Genomic DNA, 22505 nt, shown 5'->3' with positions numbered 1-22505 from the left:
AGGTCGTATCCACCGGCAACGGCTCAACCTCGCTGACTGCTGAGAAGGTGTGGGACAGAAGGACTAGACAGAGGCGAGGTCAGATGTAGCAGAAGGTCAGGGCAGGCGGCAAGGTTTGTAGTCAATGGTGATAGCAAGAGGTCTGGAACACTGGTAAGGCAAACACAGTAAACGCTTTCTCTAGGCACAAGGGCAATAAGATCCGGCAATGCTGGAAAGGGGGAAGTGAGGTTATATGGACGTGGAGCAGGTGGAAGCTAATTAGCCTGATTGGGCCAGGCACCAATCATTGGTGCACTGGCCCTTTACATCTTAGAGAGCTGACGCGCGGAGCCGCGCGCGCCAGGACGTGACAGCCGGGGACCGGGACAGGTGAGTAGCTTGGAATGCGATTCGCGAGCGGACGCGTCCCGCTATGCGAATCGCATCCCCGCCGGCAGTGCCAGTGCAGCGCTCCCGGTCAGCGGGTCTGACCGGGGCGCTGCAGAGAGGGGAACGCCGCGAGTGCTCCGGGGAGGAGCAGGGACCCGGAGCGCTCGGCGTAACATATACAAGTACCAAATAAATTAGTAAAACTGCCATACAGTGAGAATATAGTCAATTCTGTCTATGCATGATGGGGGTTGTTGTTTGCAACAGGGGGCAGTGACACAGTACTTAATAGGGCCAGTGGCACCGTTCAGTAGGGGGCAGTGACACAGTTCATTATGGGTTCAGTGGCACAGTTTAATAGAGGGGCAGTGGCACAGTTCAGTAGGGGGCAGTGGCACAGTTCAGTAGGGGGCAGTGACACAGTTCAGTAGGGGGCACAGTTTAATGGAAAAATCCGTACTTATTCCAGTAAAACCATATTTATTGAACACAAGTTTTACAGGCACATCAAAGGTAAGACGCGTTTCGGGTCTCTACGTACCCTTTATCAATTGCAGACATCTGCAATTGATAAAGGGTACGTAGAGACCCGAAACGCGTCTTGCCTTTGATGTGCCTGTAAAACTTGTGTTCAATAAATATGGTTTTACTGGAATAAGTACGGATTTTTCACTTCACTGGAACAGCGCCAAGTTTGGAGTTCTTTTTCCTTGAACCTATATGCCTACCTCTAGACCCATTCACGCGGTATCCAGCAAACACTCCTTCGGCCTGCAGTTCCCTGGTACCCCGCTAAATTGGGGTGATATGCAAATAACCAAGAGGAGATACAGGTGAGAGTCCATATACAGACGGTCACCTCCTCCTCTCATTCGCAGGATTACACGAGGCGCTGTCCTCTTTCTTTTTTATTTCCTTTTTATCCTACAGTTTAATAGAGGGGCAGTGGCACAGTTCAGTAGGGGGCAGTGACAACGTTTAATAGAGGGGCAGTGACACCGTTCAGTAGGGGGCAGTGACACCGTTCAGTAGGGGGCAGTGACACAGTTCAGTAGGGGGCAGTGACACAGTTTAATAGAGGGGCAGTGGCACAGTTCAGTAGGGGGCAGTGACACCGTTCAGTAGGGGGCAGTGACACAGTTCAGTAGGGGGCAGTGACACAGTTTAATAGAGGGGCAGTGGCACAGTTCAGTAGAGGACAGTGGCACAGTTTATTGGGGGCACAGTCCATTATGGCGACACCATACAAGTACCAAGTAAGCTGGTAATGCCATAAAATCACTTCTGTCCATGCATGATGGGAGTTGTAGTTTGCAACAGGTAGATAGCCACAGGTTGGAAACCATTGATTTAAGGACACAATGGCACAGTTCATAAGGGGGGTAGTGGCACAGTACTTATTGGGGCAGTGGCACAGTTCCTTATGGGGGCAGTGACACAGTTCAGTTGGGGACAGTGGCACAGTTTATTGGGGGCACAGTCCATTATGGGGCCACTATACAAATACCAAGTTAAATAGTAATGCTGCCATACCGTGACCATATAGTCCCTTCTGTCCATGCATGATGGGTTGTAGTTTGCAACAGGTAGATAGCCACAGGTAAGGAACCATTGATTTAAGGGCACAATGGCACGGTGGCAATGGCAGTGGCACAGTTTAGCAGGGGGGCAGTGACACAGTACTTAATAGGAGCAGTGGCACAGTTTATTATGGGGGCATTGACACAGTTTATTATGGGGGCAGTGACACAGTTCATAATGGGGCCACTATACAAGCACTATACAAGTCAACTAATAATACTACCATATAGTGGTCAGATACAGGTCACTGAGGACAGTGATTGGCTGATGCAGTCACATTGGGGGGAAACAGCAGTCAAAGGACTTTCCACTCCCTTTAGCCTCCTTATCTGAACGACTTATTCACCCCTAACTGGCCCAGGACTAGGCTAGATCTGTAGGGAGGATTGGCTATGAGCTCGGCAATGTTCGGGGGTCCCAGTGGTTAGTCCCTGTCCTGATGATAGGGGGTGATTTTGCAAGTGTGGAATAACACCTTTAAAAGTGTCGCTGGCCTTAGCTGCCGCCCCCTGATAGAGTGGCACCCTTTGCTTGGGCCTTGCTGGCCTAATTAAAGATACAGGGCTGGTTCTAAGCAAGTGTTTCCCAACCAGGGTGCCTAGGGATGTTTGCAAAACTACAACTCCCAGCATGCCCGGACAGCCAAAGGCTGTCCGGGCATGCTGGGAGTTGTAGTTTTGCAACAGCCGGAGGCATACTGGCTGGGAAACACCGAAAAATATAGTTGTGACCCCAATAGGCCACTACAGATCTGGTATCATGAAGCGAAACCGTAACCTCAATCAGCACAGTTGACAAGATTAAACCGCAATATCCTGGAATGAGAAGGATTTGCAGACTACATGCTGAGGATTATATCGTACTGTTAATATTGTACAGGGACTTTACCTTATCTCTTTGTCTAGAAATGTACCGCAAGGGGCGACGAAAAGGATGGACGGCGGCGTGTTATTGCCACAAATATCCCGTGTCTCCAAACATTGATGTCATTGAACAAGAATAACATAATAATACAATATAATGCAAATATTACCATCGGCCAGTGCGGTCAGGTGTTATTTTGATATGTAATTACCAGTCCTCTTAAGTACTAAAAGTGTAGATTATAGAATAATGAAAAATAGAGAAAAAGGTTAGGAGATGATGACCTAAGTATATAATGTTTATTATATGTAATCTGCCTTCACCTCAGCAGGGCCCTTACATAAGGTGAACGGCAATCTAAAACACTTTGTAAATTGTGGCAGTAAAATTGTATCATTAAAATAAGACAATATAAAGAAATCTAAAATATGCTTGTTGCACTTAATCCGTTGGTGATATAGTTCGTATATCTATGAATTGTAATTGTCCGTAGGTGATATAGGTGCACTTATTGCATTTAGTTTAAGATTATTTGCAGAAACAGTTCTTTAACTTGTATGAATAAGTCTTAGTATATCGCGCTGTATTAGAAGAGCGCTGTAATGATTATCGGTGCACAGCACCACTCACCACCCGCAGGATACACTTGTGTTCGGGGCTAGTACGGCTGTCACGGCTTAGTCCTGCGCTGTCAGCGGCCGCGTTCTGGGTTGTAGCGGGTGCCCGTCTGTGTGGGGAGTGAGTGGCACTCCGGCAGTCCGTGGGTCCCAAACTGGCACGGCAGGCGTCCAGCCTTTAGCAGTTAAGTCCGGGGCTCAAGCAGAGAAGCCGGGGCTGTGGATGGTGGATGCAGCTGGATCAGAGAAGGCGTTCCTCGTGTCTGACCTAGGCGCTATGCGCGCGCGTGTTGCGGTGGTCTCCAAACGAGGGGCATCCAGCAATTTCAAATGGCAAGATGAAAGTTTTTGATTATTGTGCAAACTGCATAAAATATTGCAGTGAGCGTGAGCCCCGGACTTAACTGCTAAAGGCCGGACGCCTGCCGTGCCAGTTTGGGACCCACGGACTGCCGGAGTGCCACTCACCCCCCACACAGACGGGCACCCGCTACAACCCAGAACGCGGCCGCTGACAGCGCAGGACTAAGCCGTGACAGCCGTACTAGCCCCGAACACAAGTGTATCCTGCGGGTGGTGAGTGGTGCTGTGCACCGATAATCATTACAGCGCTCTTCTAATACAGCGCGATATACTAAGACTTATTCATACAAGTTAAAGAATTAACTGTAAGAATTAACTTGTTCATTATTGCGACGGTATCCGGTCCATCTAGAAAGTTACTCGATGCAGCAAAGCGGAAGAATACAGAGTGAAATTTCTCTCCCGGTTCTCTCCCAACCTTTGCATCACCCCAGACGGTCAACAATTTACTGCACTGGTCAATGGTAAAATTTTTGTATTACATTGTATACTCAAGTATAAGCCGACCCGAATATAAGTTGAGGCCACAAATTTCACCACAACAAACTGGGAAAACTGTCCTGTCATCATCACCCTCTGTCATCATCCAGACCCCCCGTCATCATCCCCCTGTCATCATCCAGACACCCACCTGTCATCATCCCCCCTGTCATCATCACCCCCTGTCAAACCCCCTCCTCTTATCATCCAGAACCCCTTCCCCTGTCATCATTACCCCCCCAGTCAATATCCCCCCCTGTCATCATCCCGACCGCCCCCTCCATCATCATACAGGCCCCCCTCGTTGTCTATTCACCTCCCAAGTTCTCTCGGTCCTGTTGCCTACTGTCTGCCTTGACTGTCCAGATTCCGGTGGGAGGGTGAGCCGGTCCGGGCCATCCATCTTCACCGGGATGCCCTCTTCTCTGCTCTGGGCAGGCCCCGGACTAGTGACGCTGCATTGACGCCGCCGCACTGGGACGTTCCGTGTGCAGGGACGCCCCTGATGTCACGGACATTTTCTGCGCACGGACGTCCCTGCGTGGCGGCATTAATGCAGCATCACTAGTCCGGGGCCGGCCCGGAGTGGATAAGAGGGCCTCCCGGTGAAGATGGCTGGCCCGAACCGGCTCAACTTCCCCACTGCAAGCAGACGGTCCCTGCAGTGAAGATGGATGTCACGAACTGGTTCAACTTCCCCATCGCAAGCAGACGGTCCCTGCAGTGAAGATGGACGAAACAGCCCAACACCCCAACCCCCGTGCGCCCCCCCCCCCCCCCCCCCCCGGCATTTTTTTTCTTTTAGTTCACTCGAGTATAAGCCGTGCTGAAAAACTCGGCTTATATTCGAGTATATATGGTATTATGATTGTTGTTGTTTTTGTTATTATCATCAATATTATTATATTCTTTTATAATTATTATAATCATTATTATTATATAATATAATGTTGTTGTTTTGAGTATTATTATTATCATTGTATTGTTTTATTATAATATTATAGCATTGTTGTTGTTGTTAGTATTATTATTACTATCATCACCATTATTATTATATTATTTTAATATTATTATTAGAAGTAGTAGTATATAGTGTTGTTGTTAGTCTTATTATTAGTATTATTATCATTGTATTGTTTTATTATAATATTATGTTGTTGTTGTTAGTATTATTATTACTATCATTAGTATTATTATTATATTATATTATATTGTTGTTAGTATCATTATTAGTATTTTTATTATTATTATATTATAATATTAAATTGTTGTTATTATTATAATCAGTATTATTATTATTTATTTATTTATTTTTATCGAAAAATAAAATTAAACGTTTCTAAGTTTGGTACCTTTAGATGTTGAGCCAATGGACCTTAAATGGGCACTTTAAAAAAAAAAAAAATGTTTTATTTGTTGCACATCTTGGCAAAACATTAACCTTTCTAATATACTTCATAAAAAATAGCCATAGAAATCATGGCTTATAACATTTAAAAAAAAAAAAGACCACTAGGGGTCCCCATACCATCCAAAACATAATCCTGTCTGGCTGCAGCACCATCTTTGTCCCAGCTGTCACGCCCCCTCCCATAGGCTTGCATTGAGGGGGCGGAGCCTTGATGTCACAACACTCCGGCCTGTGATCGACAGTAATCAGGCCCGGAGCGAACACGCTCCGGGGACTGATTATAAACGGGGTGAGGCGTGCAAGATCACGGGGGTCCCCAACGGCAGGACCCCCGCAATCAGGCATCTTATCCCCTATCCTTTGGATAGGGGATAAGATGTCTAAGCGCCGGAGTACCCCTTTAACACAGAGGTTTACAACAGGGTGAGCGCTTCCATTGGTTAGCCTAGTCTGGCCAGTCTCTCCTATGCGGAATGGGCCTATGGGGCTTTCAGAAACCTTGGAGGCTGGGACCGGTGCAGTTTATTCCTAGTTAGCTCAGTGATCAGGTACTACACGTGGAACGCACAGTGTTTAGTGTCGACGCAGCGTAAAATCCTCCCTGTGGATGTGGTGGTTAGGAACATTCTCGGTGACCTGGTGAAGGTGCGTTCTCTGGAGTATGAGAGGCTGGGTGCTGGCAGGGCTTCTCGTCTGTGCAGGGGCTCTGCCTTTAAAATGCCTTAGCCTGTTGTCTCCCCCTGGTGGTGGGCTGATGCTTGCACATTAGTCTTTTTGTTTTGTGCTGTAGATATACAGTAATATAGGGCTTGCAGGCACTGAACTTGGGCTTTGTGTGGCTGGAAAGCCTCATTGTTGTTTGTTGTTTGGTTTGTATAGTTTGTACTATTTTTGTATATATTTCTATTTGTTTATTTATATATATTTAGTGTTTTTATATTTAATGTTTGTATATACAGTGACCCCCCCCCCCCCGACCTACGATGGCCCCGACATATGATAATTTCAACATGCGATGGCCTCTCAGAGTCCATCACATGTTGAAGGCAGCATCAACATACAATGCTTTTGTATGTCTGGGCCATCGCATAAACGGCTATCCGGCAGCGCAGACTGCTTCAGCTGGTCTCTTACCTGTCCTCGGGGCTCCGGAGCGTCCTCTTCGGGATCCCCTCGTCGCTCTCCTTCGTCATCATCACGTCGAGGATCCCGGGGAAGCAGAGACGTCCGGAGCGTCGGGGACATCCTGGGGGACGCGGCGACAGTGATGGAGGGCGACATCCTGAGCAGCGGTGACGAGCAGTGACGGTCCGGAGCGGCGGGGACAGGTGAGTATAACTTCCTATTCTTTCCATTGCACGGATCCCTCAACATACAATGGTTTCAACAAACGATGGTTCATTTGGAACGGATTACCATCGTATGTTGAGGGACCACTGTATTAGCATGCTATTTTTTTTTTCTAGGGGTCGGTTCATCACATTGTGTTGGGGTTTAGTTTAGGTTGGGTGGTTGGAGAAAGGGGGAGGGAGGTTTCTATGGGACTCTATGTACCAAAAATCCTGGACTGGTTCATGGACGTCTGTTATCATGTATTGGGGGGCATGGGATGCGGGACCAGCTCAGGACCCCAAAAAAATTTTATTGTATTTTCCGTGTGTTGTGTTTTGGTGGTTTGTGACACAAATTAATGATTTATTTTGGGTGAGAAAAATGCAACCGGGCCAGGGTTTTATAGTTTAATTATTAGTATTAAGGTTATGATTATTATTTGTTATTATTATTAAGTAGTGTTTAGTAGTTTACATTTGTGGGGTTGTTGTCATAGTAGTGTGTTTGGTGAGAATTAGAGATGAGCGAACTTACAGTAAATTGGATTCATCACGAACTTCTCGGCTCGGCAGTTGATGACTTTTCCTGCATAAATTAGTTCAGCTTTCAGGTGCTCCGGTGGGCTGGAAAAGGTGGATACAGTCCTAGGAGACTCTTTCCTAGGAATGTATCCACCTTTTCCAGCCCACCGGAGCACCTGAAGACTGAACTAATTTACGCAGGATAAGTCATCAACTGCCGAGCCGAGAAGTTCGTGATGAATCGAATTTACTGTAAGTTCGCTCATCTCTAGTGAGAATGTGGCTGGACCAGGAAATAGTTTGATGGACATTTAAGGACTTATATGGACTCATTACTTGGATATATTGTATGTTGTTTGTATTATTGTTATGGTGTCTCTTATGATTGTTGTAATGTTTTATATTTTTAAATAAAAGATCTACAGTATATAACTCAGGATCAGTACAGGATAAGGCTTCTTTCACGCAGCCATTGTGATCCGGACGTTAAAAAATGAGGGGAGAATAGTGGGATAAAAATGACTGCATGCTACTCTCTCCCGCTACTCCCACTATAGACAATGGGATTCATCGGGACCCGTTGTTGCCCGTTGTGCCCCGTCCCGATAACGGCAGTTTTTGGACAGAACCCAACGGCAGTGTGAATGAAGCCTAAGTAATGTACTATTTATACAAAGTGACTAAAATTTTATATATAGATTAATTTTCTATGCTAAATCTTGTATGGTGTTTATAAATGGAGACACTATTTAAGTTGGCAGACCGACAGCTTCGTCCCTCTTGGAAGGCGTCAACGCCCGCACGGATCTGTTATTAAATAAACGACGCATCCACTAATCTGTAACAATATCACTTTTATCACATTAAAGCCTCCAGACTCCTAATCCTCGGGTGAACGTACAATCTTGATATGTGTTGTCTTTTTTTTTTTTTTTTTTTCGCAATGTGAACCTTCATGAATCAAGCCGCGCCGATTCTAAACACTTTACTACCTTAAATGTTTCAATTGCCTTTTAAGGCAAAATAAAATGCCCCTTCCCACCCCGCACCCCCTAATATATCTGCAGACTCCAACCTCCTGCAGTTCTCTCTGCGAATATTACATAATCGCCCAGTGCCTGGCAGCCGGCTGGGGTGCTGCAGATTTGTACAGCCAAATAGTTGGGAAGTTTTGTTTAAGGTACAGTTCATAACCTCAGCTTGGATGGAGTCCTAATGGAACCGTGTCATAGAACATAATGTTTGTGTGACAGAGAACAAAGGAAGCACTGACTGCCTCCAATAGTTAATGGACGTGATGTTACACTATGTGTCTGTGTAATCTTCCTACCATGAAGAGCTAAAAAAATCAAAGGGAAACGCTGTCGTGTAAAATCCAGCGCAGATTATTTGTTTTAGCTGCCATCCTTCATCTGGACATGTAGCAGACTATTTTAGCGAGACGCTCTGCAGCAGAGTCTATGGTAGCGGATGACGTTCTCATCTAAGTATATCCGTGTCGCCGCCGAAACCGAAACATGACAGTGCCATAGTACAGAGACCCTGATTTGCTGCGTATTAACCCCTTAAAGACTCAGACAATTTTCGTCATTGCGTTTCGTTCCCCCCCCCCCCCTTTCTAATAGCCACAACTCTTTCAATTCATCATCGACAGAGCCATAGGGGAGGAAGGGGGACTTGTTTTTTTCGCAGGACTTGTTGTACTCCGTAATGACCCCGTTCATTATACCATAAAATATACAACAAAACATATAAAAAAATATTGAAAATATATATATATATATATATATATATATATATATATATATAAAAAAAAAAACAATTGTAAAATGATTATTATTATTTTTTTTAATAATACAATAACTGTATAGCAAAAACTGTCCTATTATCTGAATTGCTCAGATTGGTATGATTACATGGATACCCAATTTGTGTTTCCATCTTGGAAACTACTACTTGGAAACTACTTTAAAAAAATACAAATTACTGCAAAAAAAGTTTGCTCCGTGCACCAGATGTCTGGGGTGCCACAGCCAATGTTGCCGGGGTCCCCAGTGGCGGGACCCCTCGCGATCAGACATCTTATCCCCTATCCTTTGGGGGATAAGATGTGTAGGGGCGGAGTACCCCTTTAACTCCTTTTCTGATTTTGTGACCATGCTGACTATTCTCTTCTCGACACATTTTCAGGACCCACTGGCAACCCTCCTTTCCCCCCAATAGGATCTGTGTTAACAATATCTCATAAACAAAGGGAAAAAAAACTGAATTGGAGTTTCACCAAGTTATTTCGGGATCATGACAATGTTCTAGTTATAGTCACAAGAGTGTTTAATTGGGATTAACCAAAACTGGAATCGAAATCTCTTCTGTGGGAAGAATTGAAAGAATTCCAGAGAAGGGTTTAAGGGACACTCAGCCGACGAGATGTTCCCTTGCAACATGCAAAGTAGTGGCGGTGTACCGGCTCTGTGAATGACCGCAAACACATATATCAAAAGCTATAGACAGCTATGGAGACTGAAACTAATGTTGGTGTTCACTGTTTGCTGCTTTAGTGTTTTTAGATCTTTTAGTCAGATGCTAAAGTATTTTAAGCATTTCGTAAAATTTTTTACTTTTATTGACAAATAGTCAAATATTTGCAGTGTTGTCCCATCTTTTTTTCCAAGTCTTCTGCAGTCCTCCCAGGCTGGATATCAGCTTCTGGACCAAATCCTGACCAATGACTACCCATTCTTGTCTAACCAATGCTTTGGAGTTTATCAAATCTTTTTGTTTTTGTTTGTACCCCAGCTTTTTGTGGATTGACCAAAGATTCTCTATGGGATTGACATATGTTTTCTGACTATAGACCCAAAATGTCAATGTATTGTTCATCAAGTCACTTACCGTATTTTTCGCCCTATAGGACGCACCGGCGTATAAGACGCACCCAATTTTTAGGGGCAAAATCTAAAAAAATAAAGATTTTGAACCCAATAGTGGTCTTCAACCTGCGGACCTCCAGATGTTGCAAAACTACAACTCCCAGCATGCCCGGACAGCCGTTGGCTGTCCGGGCATGCTGGGAGTTGTAGTTTTGCAACATCTGGAGGTCCGTAGATTGAAGACCACTGCATAGGATTTAATACTCCCGTGTCCCCGCCGCTCCGGACCCGTCACCGCTGCCCTGGATGTCGCTCCATCGCTGTCGCCGTCGCTCCGGAACGTCTCTGCTGCCGGCCGGGTATCCTCGCTCTCCGTCGCCTTCATCACGTCGTTACGCACGCCGACGCACGTACGCGACGACGTGATGACGAGGAAGGAGAGCGCCGGCCATACAGGGGATCCCTGAACGGAGAAGACACCGAGGAGGCAGGTAAGGTCCCTCCCGGTGTCCTGTAAGCGCCAACCTGGCTATTCAGTCGGGCTGTTCGGGACCGCCGCGATGAAATCGCGGCGGTCCCGAACAGCCCGACTGAACAGCCAGGTTAGTGTCACTTTCCCTTCAGACGCGGCGGTCAGCTTTGATCGCCGCGTCTGAAGGGTTAATACAGGGCATCACCGCGATCAGTGATGTCCTGTACTAGCCGCGGGTCCCGGCCGTTGATGGTCGCAGGGACCGCCGCGATAGGGGTGTATTCGCCGTATAAGACGCACCAACTTTTTTCCCCCCCAGTTTTGGGGAAGAAAAAGTGCGTCTTATACGGCGAAAAATACGGTAGTTATTTTGAGGGAATGCGGAAAGCCCTCCACGGACATTCTGTTGTCTGGAATCCCATTCAAATAAATTTTAAGTAAATGGTGGTGGAATTTCCATGTGAACATACCCTGAAATCTGCAAACTCTACTAGAATCCACCTGGAAGAAAGGAGCCATGACACCGGGCGTTCTTATGCAGATAAAACCTTCTTTATTGCAGCATTGTGGAATACACAGTGGCGGAACAAGGCGCAGGCGAGTGCTAGTTTCACGTCTAGTGACGCTTTGTTAAAGGGGTATTCCAGGCAAAAACTTTTTTTTTATATATCAACTGGCTCCGGAAAGTTAAACAGATTTGTAAATTACTTCTATTAAAAAATCTTAATCCTTCCAATAGTTATTAGCTTCTGAAGTTAAGTTGCTGTTTTCTGTCTAACAGCTTTCTGATGACTCACGTCCCGGGAGCTGTCCAGCTCCTATGGGGATATTCTCCCATCATGCACAGCTCCCGGGACGGGACATCATCATTGAGCAGTTAGACAGAAAACTTCAGAAGCTAATAACTATTGGAAGGATTAACATTTTTTAATAGAAGTAATTTACAAATCTGTTTAACTTTCCGGAGCCAGTTGATATATATAAAAAAAAGTTTTTGCCTGGAATACCCCTTTAAGGCATGCTGGGAGGAGACGGAGCCAAGTCTATATCCTCCCTCTAACCAATCAATATAACACACAGTAAAATCACATACAAAATACAAAAAAGTATCAAAAGTACACGGATTATTAATTAACAAAAGAGGTATCAAAGTTACAACAGAAAATTAAAGAAATGAAGATAAGTCGTTCCGGTCATTCAGGCTGAGAGCACCTGTTGCTCCGATCCGAATGATCCATTTCGCTTCTGCCTGTAATCATTTGGTATGACGATCCAGACCTCCTTTTTTTGCGGGTTTTTGCGGGTTTTTGCAGGTTTTCCGCAGCGTATTAGAAAGGGGCGGGCTCTTCTGGGCTGTCCATAGCAGATTCTCCGCGGCGGAATTTGCGCTGCGGAAAATCCGCCGCAACCCCTATTGAAGTCAGTAGGGACTGCGGCGGATTTTCCGCAGCGTAAATTCCACCTCGGACAATCTGCTATGGACAGCCCAGAAGAGCCCGCCCACTTTCTAATACGCTGCGGAAAACCCGCAAAAACAGAGAGCGTGTGAACGCACCCTTTGTGTGCATAATCCTCCGCAATCCCAGAAACCTTAATACATTACTGTGTATTTCTTTAATATGAGTAATCAAACGAGGACAGCCTTTTCCAGTCCCGATCGAGTTGATGTCATCACGGAAACTATGAAATAGAGGACGGATCGTTTTACCAGAATAAAATAGGCGACATGGAAATAATGCAGAATATACCACAAAATCCGAGCGGCAAGTAATAAAATCTATTACATTATAATTACCGTATTTTTCGCCGTATAAGACGCACTTTTTCTTCCCCAAAACTGGGGGGGGGGGGGGGGAAGTTGGTGCGTCTTATCCGGCGAATACACACCTATTGCGGCGGTCCCTGCGGCCATCAACGGCCGGGACCCGCGGCTAATACAGGACATCACCGATCGCGGTGATTCCCTGTATTAACCCTTCAGACGCGGCGATCAAAGCTGACCGCCGCGTCTGAAGGGAAAGTGACACTAACCCGGCTGCATCGGGAGGGACCTTACCTGCCTCCTCGGTGTCTGCTCCGTGCCGGGATCCCCTGCATGGCCGGCGCTCTCCTTCGTCATCATCACATCGTCGCGCACGCCGCCCCGTCATCCAATAGAAGTGGCGTGCGTATTGACGTGATGGCGGCGATGGACAGCGGGGATACCGGGCAGCAGAGACGTTCCGGAGCGACGGGGACACCCCGGGGACGCGGCGACAGCGATGGAGGGCGACATCCAGGGCAGCGATGACGAGCGGTGACTGGTCTGGATCGGCAGGGACACGTGAGTATTACCTCCTATACCAGTGGTCTTCAACCTGCGGACCTCCAGATGTTGCAAAACTACAACTCCTGGCATGCCCGGACAGCCAACGGCTGTCCGGGCATGCCGGGAGTTGTAGTTTTGCAACATCTGGAGGTCCACTGGTTGAAGATCACTGTGACCTATACTTTACATTGTATTCTATATTTTCCTCATTTAAAATTGACTGCGTCTTATATGCCGGGGCATCCTATAGGGCGAAAAATACGGTAATTCATCCCAAATGGATATTTGCATTGTCTTCAAATTGTTTACAAAATGAACAATGCTTACACTTAAAGTTCCCTTTTGGAAGGCTGTGCTGTATCCAATTGTGACGGACCTGTGGAAGACGACTCTTAACCAATTCATCCCTTAGATTACGTTTTCAGCGGAATGACAGCACCGGAGGTTCAGCTGTAAAGGCCCGTAAGTCGATATCTGCCTGTATGAGGTGCCAATTTCTACGGATAGTTTGCCTAACAATGTCTGACATAGGGCTGTGTTCAAATGAAGAAACAGCTCGAGTCATTTCACCTCTTTTGCTGTTCCCTCTATTGAACACCAAAGCTTCCCTATTTTTCACCCTAGCCCTTTAAAATGCATCCTAAATAACCTGTTCATCGTAGCCGCGGTCATTTACTAGAAGATCGTGTCAGAGACTGCTCGCACGGAAACCAATCGGATCCCCACACATATATTTCGGTGGTGTTGCTCGGTTACCTGGACACATCATTCAGGCGCATTAGTACCATGATCGCTAGTGATCACAGCGCTTAAAAAGTAAATAGAGGACATCGACAGTGTCAAAAGTGACAGCGCCCATTTAAGCTTTCACTGTACACACATACCGTATATACTCGAGTATAAGCCGAGTTTTTCAGCACGATTTTTCGTGAAGAGGCCCCCCGGTGAAGATGGCAGCCCGGAACCACTATCCCACCGGACGACCTCCCCACCGGACAGTCCTGCAGCACCGGACCAGTGCACCCTAACATCCCGCCGAGCAGAGGTGGGTACAAAACTAAAGGGGGTGAGGGGGGCTGGATGATGTCGAAGGCCGCAGCCGATGGCTGCCCGGGCTTGCTGGGAGTTGTAGTTTTGAAGCATCTGGAGGTCCGCAGGTTGAAGACCACTGTATCAGACATTGACAAGCGGTGATGATGAAGGTGGGGGGGGGGGGGCTGATGACATGTGGTGATGATGACAAGGGGATGATGAAGGGGGGGTGTGGGATTATGACAGGGGGATGATGAAGGGGGGGGGGGTGGGATGATGACAAGGGGTTGATGAAGGGGGGGTGTGGGATGATTACAAGGGGATGATGACAGGTGGTGATGATGAAGGGGGGGTGTGGGATGATGACAGGGGGATGATGAAGGGGGGGTGTGGGATGATGACAAGGGGATGATGACAGGTGGTGATGATGAAGGGGGGATGATGACAGGGTGATGATGATGAGGGTGTTAATGACGGGGGTCTGGATGATGACAGGGGGGATGATGTATTTCCGACCCTAGGCTTATACTCGAGTCAATAACTTTTCCTGGGATTTTGGGGTGAAATTAGGGGCCTCGGCTTATATTCGGGTCGGCTTATACTTGAGTATATACGGTATGTCATTGTAGTTTGAGAAGATAATGGGGGTAAATGTAACTCATATATTAGTGATACTCTCCTGACTATTTGAATATTTGTGATCCTTACATGCAACTTAATATCTAGCAAGGTAGCTATACTGATAAGTTATGCACAATACCCTTCTTCAGACTTGATATTTGCAAAAGGGATTAGTTTTATTTCATCTGCACAGTGCTTTGTTGGAACGTATGATATATAATTATGTCGTCTATATACCCTTTCTACATGCAGGTTTACTTACTAAGGTCACTTCATGCAAATCACCCACAACACTTGTCTCATGTCCGTATTAACCCACGCCAACCACAAATACAAAAGATTATCCAACGTTCAGTGCGGTTCGAGTTTAGTGAGCGGAACATGCGTTTTGGATGTAGCTCTGTGTACCTTGGAATCACAACAATAGATCAGTGCCCAAATTGTGTCATTTAGGCAAAGTCAGAAATCACAATTACAGAAAGTTAAAGTTAAAGAGGCACTGTCAGAATCAAAAATTTTTTATATGTTGTAAAACTTGGCAAAACATTGGCCCACATTTATCATTGTCTTTAGACTGTTTTTTGTGTCTAAAAAAGGGGGCAAAAAAGGCGCAAACAGGGTTTTTTGCTCCTTTTTTTGCCCCTTTTTGTTTACACATTTCTGCTGATTTTGAGTGGCAATCCACTGATTTTGGCAATAGACATGATATGGAAGGGATTTATCATTGCGCCCTTTTTTGTAAAGCCACTGAAAAGTCTCTAAAACTACACCAGCCCAGACATGGTGAAGCTTTTTGGTGTATGTGTAGACAGAAATTTCAGAAAATGTGACCTGCGCCAAATTTATCAAAGCTCTTTTACCTTTTAATAAATTTGGTGCTCCTACACATTATCAGCACACAAAAAAAAAAAGGTGTAAAAAAATGCTTTACTTGCACCTACAATGATAAATGTGGGCCATTGACCTTATATACTTCCTAAAAAAGTGTATCTCATTTTTATAGAAATGACGGCTTATAAAATAAGACCACTAGGGGTCTCCATACAATCTAGAACATAATTCAGTCCTGCAGCATTATTTTTGTCCCATTTGAAGCACAGGCTGGGTGAAAGTCCAGGAAGTGAGGGTGGGACTAGCACTCCTCTGTGCTCACTCCTGTCCTATCAGACTGCAGCATGAAAACAAAGAGGAGGAAGTTTTAGAGCAGCCTGCAGTGATTGGATCAAAAAACCCAGCAGACTCAGGGAGGAAGTGAATGCATGTAAGTGAGGGCAGGCTCGGTACTTGTCTCAGAAATGCCTCTTTCTGAGCCGTGGATGTCAGAATGAGTGAGTAGCAGAACAGAGTGATTTATGAGTCAGGCATAAAAAAGACATTACATGATAATAAAATAATATTGTATTGGTTATGTGGTAACGGGGTGTGATGAGGGCAGATGTTGATACCCTAGGGGCAGATGGCATTAACCCCTTATATTCATGACACCAGGGCGTAATTTATCCTCAATACCACCCGAAAGTATACTGCTAGATCCTGGGCTAGGCATGGGGGCAATAATGACTCCGATGCCAAGTTACGGATAACGGTAGCTTTACTGAAGGTAGGCAGATGGAAAAGTCTATACAGTTCAGCCAGGGCCCAAGGAGGTGACCAGTGACTCAGAGACCTTAAGGGCTTGCTGGGACTTGTAGTAGGACTGGACAATGTAATGCAGGCCACGCTGACTTGACAAATGACTGACAAAGCTGTGACTTTATCTTACTTGCATTTGATGGTGACTGCAGGACTTGACTTTGAGGTCTCCAACACTCTGGACACACACACTAGGCACAACTGACCTCAGCAAAGACTTATCTCCAAAGAAAGTGAGCTAGCACCACCCAGGGCTTATATGGGGGAGACTAGCAGGGAGCCCATAGGTCACTCTTGGGGTCACCTGGTCACTGATACCTCCTGGGTAACAATCACATGATATATCACATGGTACAACTCTTAAAGCAACAATACATTTGATAATACAATACAATGCAGAACATATTGTGGTAGAGGGTGTGATGCAAAGGGCAGATGGAATTACCCTAGGGGCAGATGGCATTAACCCCTTGTATTAGTGACGCCAGGGCGTGGTTTATCCTCGATACCACCCGAAGGTATACCACTGGATCCTGGGCTAGGCACCGGGGCAATAATGACTCCGACGCCAAGTTACGGATAACGGTAGCTTTACTGAGGGTAGACAGATGGAAAAGTCTATACAGTTCAGCCAGGGCCAGTGACGCAGAGACCTTAAGGGCCTGCTGGGAATTGTAGTAGATGGGGTCAATTTAATGCAGGCCATTGGTTGGTGACTGTGACTGACTTGACTTGACTGATGACTGACAATACTGAGACTGGTTGCTTGTAGCTGCTTGTGGCTGCAGACTAGACTTGAGGCTCCTATGACTCTGGACTCTCTAGGACTCGACTTGTCCTCAGCAAAGACTTGTAAGGAAAGAGACAGAGCTAGCTCCACCCAGGGCTTATATGGGGGAGACTAGCAGGGAGCCCATAGGTCACCCCTGGGATCCCCTGGTCAATGGTATCTCCTGGGTAACAATCACATGACAAGTCACATGGTAAACAGTCTTAAAGTAACAACGCTTTCTGAACACATTACATGGTATAATTAATTAGAAACAGATACAAAGGGGCCCAGGGGACACTGTGGGGAGGTTGCCTGACAGAACAGCAAGGGTACGGGGTAACACCTCCCGTACTGGGCCACCACAGGTACATATACATAAAAACACATAAAAAGCATGAAAAGGATATGAGGCACCAGAAAAGACTCACAGAAGAAGCTGGAGAAGGCAAATAGACAGTGAAGATGTACATATTATCATGCAAGAATAGAATGTGTCATAAATCTCAATAAGGACACAGAGACAATAAATACTGTAACTATAGCAAAAACAGAGAAAAACGCTGTAGATAACTGCACAAAAAGTGCATAATGTCTACAAAAGTAAAAACATGATCACTTAAAGGGACAAAGAGGGCATACAGATACCTGCTATGTTCCCTGCCTGAGACTAACTACGTAAATACTCCAACGTACACATCAATTCCAATATATCTCCCTCAATGTTTTTTTATTTATTTTTGGACTGTTTCTTATATCCAGCATCCAGCGTTCCGATATATTGTAAATGAAATCAAATTAGACGTGACATGGGCGCTAATGGGAATTTTTGGGTGATGGGATTGTTGTGACCTTTTCCTCTTCTTACAAGAATTTGCTATGAATTTTGATTTCCTATTAAGAAAACTATTTTGGTTACACTTGGTTACTTTGTGTCATTGTTGCCCTAAAAACTCAACATTTAAGTCTTTATTGTCATCTTAATTCACAATAATAATAAAAAAAAAAAATAATAATAATAATAAAAAAATTATTTTGTGTTTGGGAATTTATTCTGTTTGGAAATTCAGCCGATTCGGATGTAACTCCCCCAGAACAGATCGGAAAGATGGGAGACAGATGTTCTTGTTTGTTTTTTCATTCATATATATTATTAGTGCTGGGAACGAAGTAAATTTAGCACAATAAAATCTGTATAAAGGTCAATCTTACTACTCCGGCTCCTGTTTTTGATGGATTGCCTACACCCACAGCTCGGCCCACTTAGAACGAGAAGCTGGGCTCCTGATAAGGTGACTCGTTGGAGGGTATCTGTAACACGAGACACAGATGGTTGTTTGTTTTTATGGCTGTCTTCATTTTGCCGAGTCCTGGGAACAATTCAGTGGGCTCTGCGATCATGAGGTCAACTGTGCACAGCTATGAGAATATGGACAGCTAAAAAGCAGGCTAAAGGGAAACACAACACAAACAAGCATAGATCAATGTATAAGAAACCATAGAGGGCTTTTTTTAATTCTATTGTTGGCTCACAACTACTATCATATTTCATCCCAAAGATGATCAAGATCTTAGAAGATTGGCCAAGTTCTTGGGCAAAATATATATATATATATTTTTTTTTATTTTTTTTATTGGACTTTTGTGCACCAGATCATAAGCAAGGAATTGATGAAAAAAATCAGAACCACCCAAAACGATCTGGCAACATGCAGAGTTAGGATTTCCCTTTAATTGAGTTAAAGGGTCAGAACAAGGCCTGGGAGGGCCGAAAGATCGACATATGATTTGGATCTAGTGTCAAAATAGTTTTTATTAATAGGATTTGGATCTAGGTGGTATCAAACTTACTGTTACATAACCTCCATGTTGGTCTCTTCTAGCTTGGTGCCCCTTCTAACTTTACCAATGTAAGACTTTACACTGATTTCCCATGCAATCCCAAGTGCCGTGGTTTTCCTTCAAGCTACTGCACATGGATCGACCAATCCTACCGCAGAGCACAACAAAGTCAATTATGTGACCAAGCTTTAGACAAGTATTTCCTTCCACCAGACATTAGAGTTGACCATTTCTTGCTATCTACCATTCTACCATTTGTCTCAGTTCCTGAACGGTCTTTCTGGGACTGGTGGTATGGGTTTCCTATAAATTAATAGGGCAATTCTCAAATTGTTGATCTTGATCTACTGGTCCCCTATCCCGTGGATAGGGGATATGTTTAGTTTCCCGGCCTACCCATTTCATGCGTTCCAATTAGCATCCCATGCAATGCTTCACAGGCTGAAATGCGGTATGGTTGCAGAGCTTTAAACATTGTATAATAATTTTCCTTTAGTATTGTTGTAACAGATCGAAACACTGTATGCAACGTTTCTTCTTCTGGGGCAACTACACTGACCTATAAGCAATTACTGGATATATGTAAACCTGGGCTAAAATGGGGATTCTGTGGATGTAACGGGGGCATCTGAGGAAGGTGCAATAAGGATAGAGCTTGGGATAGAGCTTATGTAATTTCCTGATCAGTAATATGGTCTTGCTAACTTAATGGGGTACTCTGTCCCTAGACATCTTATCCCCTATCCAAAGGACAAGGGATAAGTTGTCTGATTGCGGGGTTGTTCCCAGAGGCGGGTCTCGGCTGCAGCACCCCAGACATCCAGTGCACGGAGTGAACTTCGCTCTGCGCCGGAAGACTGGTGATGCGGGGCGGTGGCTCGTGATGTCACGGTCACACCCCGCTCGTGATGTTACTGCCATGCCCCCCTCAATGTAAGTCTATGGGAGGGGGCGTCACACCCCCTCACATAGATTTGCATTGAGGGTGTGTGGCCATGGCATCACGAGGGGGGCGCGGTCGTGACATCACGAGCCTCTGACACTGAACCCGATGGTCTAAACAAACACTGGGTGCAGCAGGGAGATCGTGGGGGTCCCCAACGGCGGGACCCCCGCGATCAGACATCTTAGCCCTTATCCCTTGGATAGGGGATAAGATGTCTAGGGGCAGAGTACCCCTTTAACTCTTCTTCACTCTAAGGCTAGGTTCCCACTTGTTTTTTGTTAAAGCCAGAAAAAGAGCCAAAACACTGGACAAAGCAGTGGTATTTTTTTGGGCATTTTTTTTGCCCCAAAAATGCCATGTGGCATTTGTTAGTTACGACAAACAAGTACTAACCCTGGCATAGACTATTATACCTATGTGCCACACCGTACTGAAGTCACAAGAAAATGCTGGATAACATATGGTACTCTGTAATATCATCCTATGGGGGAAGAAGAATTAGTGGGAACTCCTGTAATACCGGGACCTGTTCTATCTCCCATAAGAACCAGAAGTCCAAAGTTGGGAGTCGAATTTGTATATTGCTTATGTTAGAGCAGGATGTATCATCCCTAATCTGATGCATAACCTTGTGTGTTCTGAGAAAGCCTTGATTCAAAAAAGAAAGCTTTGTCCCACAGGACTCGATGAGAACGTATGAATTAAGGGCTGGGAAGAGCGACGCAGCCGCGGCATTTACAGGATGTGTCATTCGCTGCAAATTTAGACGACTTATGAAGAAGAACTTCCTTTTTGTTGACACATGGGAAGTAATTTGTCATGACACAGGAGGGTCTGGAACCACTGATGTTTATGTGAGCGAGGGAAATGAGTCCTTGTCCACTCCAAGTAGGAACGTTTCATGAGCTTCATTTAGGAAATGATAAATAAAGGAATTATTCGGGTCTGGATTATACCTGCGTAGTCTTTTTCCGATCCAGTTCAATCATATTGTTTGCCTGCACAATCTCTGTCACATCCTCACTGAACAGCTTTCTCATGTATGGCTGCCAAATACCGAGACTTACACTCCTCAAGCCAGTCAGGGACATGCTAGACTTCTGTAACATGAAGCTCCTAGGCTCTGATGCAGATTCTGTCACCAAACTAAACTTTTAATATATTGTTCCTTATGTAATTATAAGACACTTTGCTATTTACTTGCTATTAAAATTCTCGACCTTTATCTGTTTTTAATGTGATTGAAAAAACGGCCACTAGGTGGCTCTGTTCTGTTCCCTGCTGCAAGTCAAACAGTTAGTTTGGTCTCCTCCCGACCTGGCAGGAGACCAAACTCAGGAAGTGTGTGTGGGGCATGGCGAGGCACAGCTCTCACAAGCTTGAGTGGCGTTGTGCCTGCTGGGGAACGCCCACTTTCTCCTGCCGGGAGCTCACACAATGTGAGCAAGGGGAAAGGTATGATACACAGCTTTTTAAAGGGGTTCTCCGGTGCTTAGATATCTTATCCCCTATCCAAAGGATAGGGGATAAGATGCCTGATCGCGGGGGTCCCACCGCTGGGGACCCCCAGGATCTTGCACTCGGCACCCCGTTTGTAATCAGTCCCCGGAGCGTGTTCGCTCCGGGACTGATTACTGGCGACCACAGGGCGGGCGGCATGTGACATCACGCCTGCGCCCCGTGTGACCTCACGCTCCGCCCCTCAATGCAAGCCTACGGGAGGGGGCATGACAGCTATGTTACAGACAACGGTAGCTTTACTGAGGGTAGATAGTTGGAATAGTCTATGCAGTACAGCCAGGGCCAAAGGCAGTGACCAGTGCGACAGAGACCTCGCAGGGTTACTGGGACTTGTAGTAGGACTCGAGACCAGGCCATGCTGGATAGACAGAAGACTTGACTGACAGGACTGTGACTTTAGCTTACTTTGCACTTGACTTGAGGCTCCAGGACTTGACTTGTAGCTGCAGGACTTAAGGCCTCCAATGTTCTGGACACACACACTAAGACGACTTGACTGCACTGGACCTCCGGAACAAGAGGGAGAAGCTAGCTCCACCCAAGGTTTATATGGGGGAGACTAGCACGGAGCCCATAGGTCACCTTTGGGGTCAGCTGGTCACTAGTACCTCCTGGGTAACAATCACATGGTACATTTCTTAAAGTCACAACACACAATAAAATGCATAACATATTTACATGGGGGAAAACAACTGCAGGGGGCCCTGGGGACACTGCCTGACAGGGCAGGAGAGTACGGGGAAACACCATCCTGTACTGGGCCACCACAAACAACTTTATTGGGAGCCACCAATTGCATAGTCTACCTCAGGCAAGAAATCAGTGGACTTGTGGATACTCTTTATGACCATTGTTAAACCAACCGCGACCAGTGTGGAACTACAGGTCCCATCCATCCCCCTTGTGAGATACCACACTTGCATCACCATACTTATAGTAGCAAAGGTAATG

At 45.6% G+C, this 22505-nt stretch overlaps 1 long non-coding RNA gene across 1 annotated transcript in view; it reads left to right on the top strand.

Annotated features, from left to right (window-relative positions):
- Positions 1-20969, top strand: part of LOC130277789 (uncharacterized) — an 86272-nt gene extending 65303 nt beyond the window's left edge. Inside the window, exon 3 of the long non-coding RNA XR_008845566.1 lies at positions 20714-20969. This is a non-coding gene — a long non-coding RNA (uncharacterized LOC130277789). The remainder of the gene's footprint in view (positions 1-20713) is intronic.
- Positions 20970-22505: the final 1536 nt, after the last annotated feature.

This window comes from Hyla sarda, chromosome 6, assembly GCF_029499605.1.
Source record: "Hyla sarda isolate aHylSar1 chromosome 6, aHylSar1.hap1, whole genome shotgun sequence".
In the NCBI taxonomy this organism is placed as follows: Eukaryota; Metazoa; Chordata; class Amphibia; order Anura; family Hylidae; genus Hyla; species Hyla sarda.
This window is presented reverse-complemented; position numbering and strand designations above follow the sequence as displayed.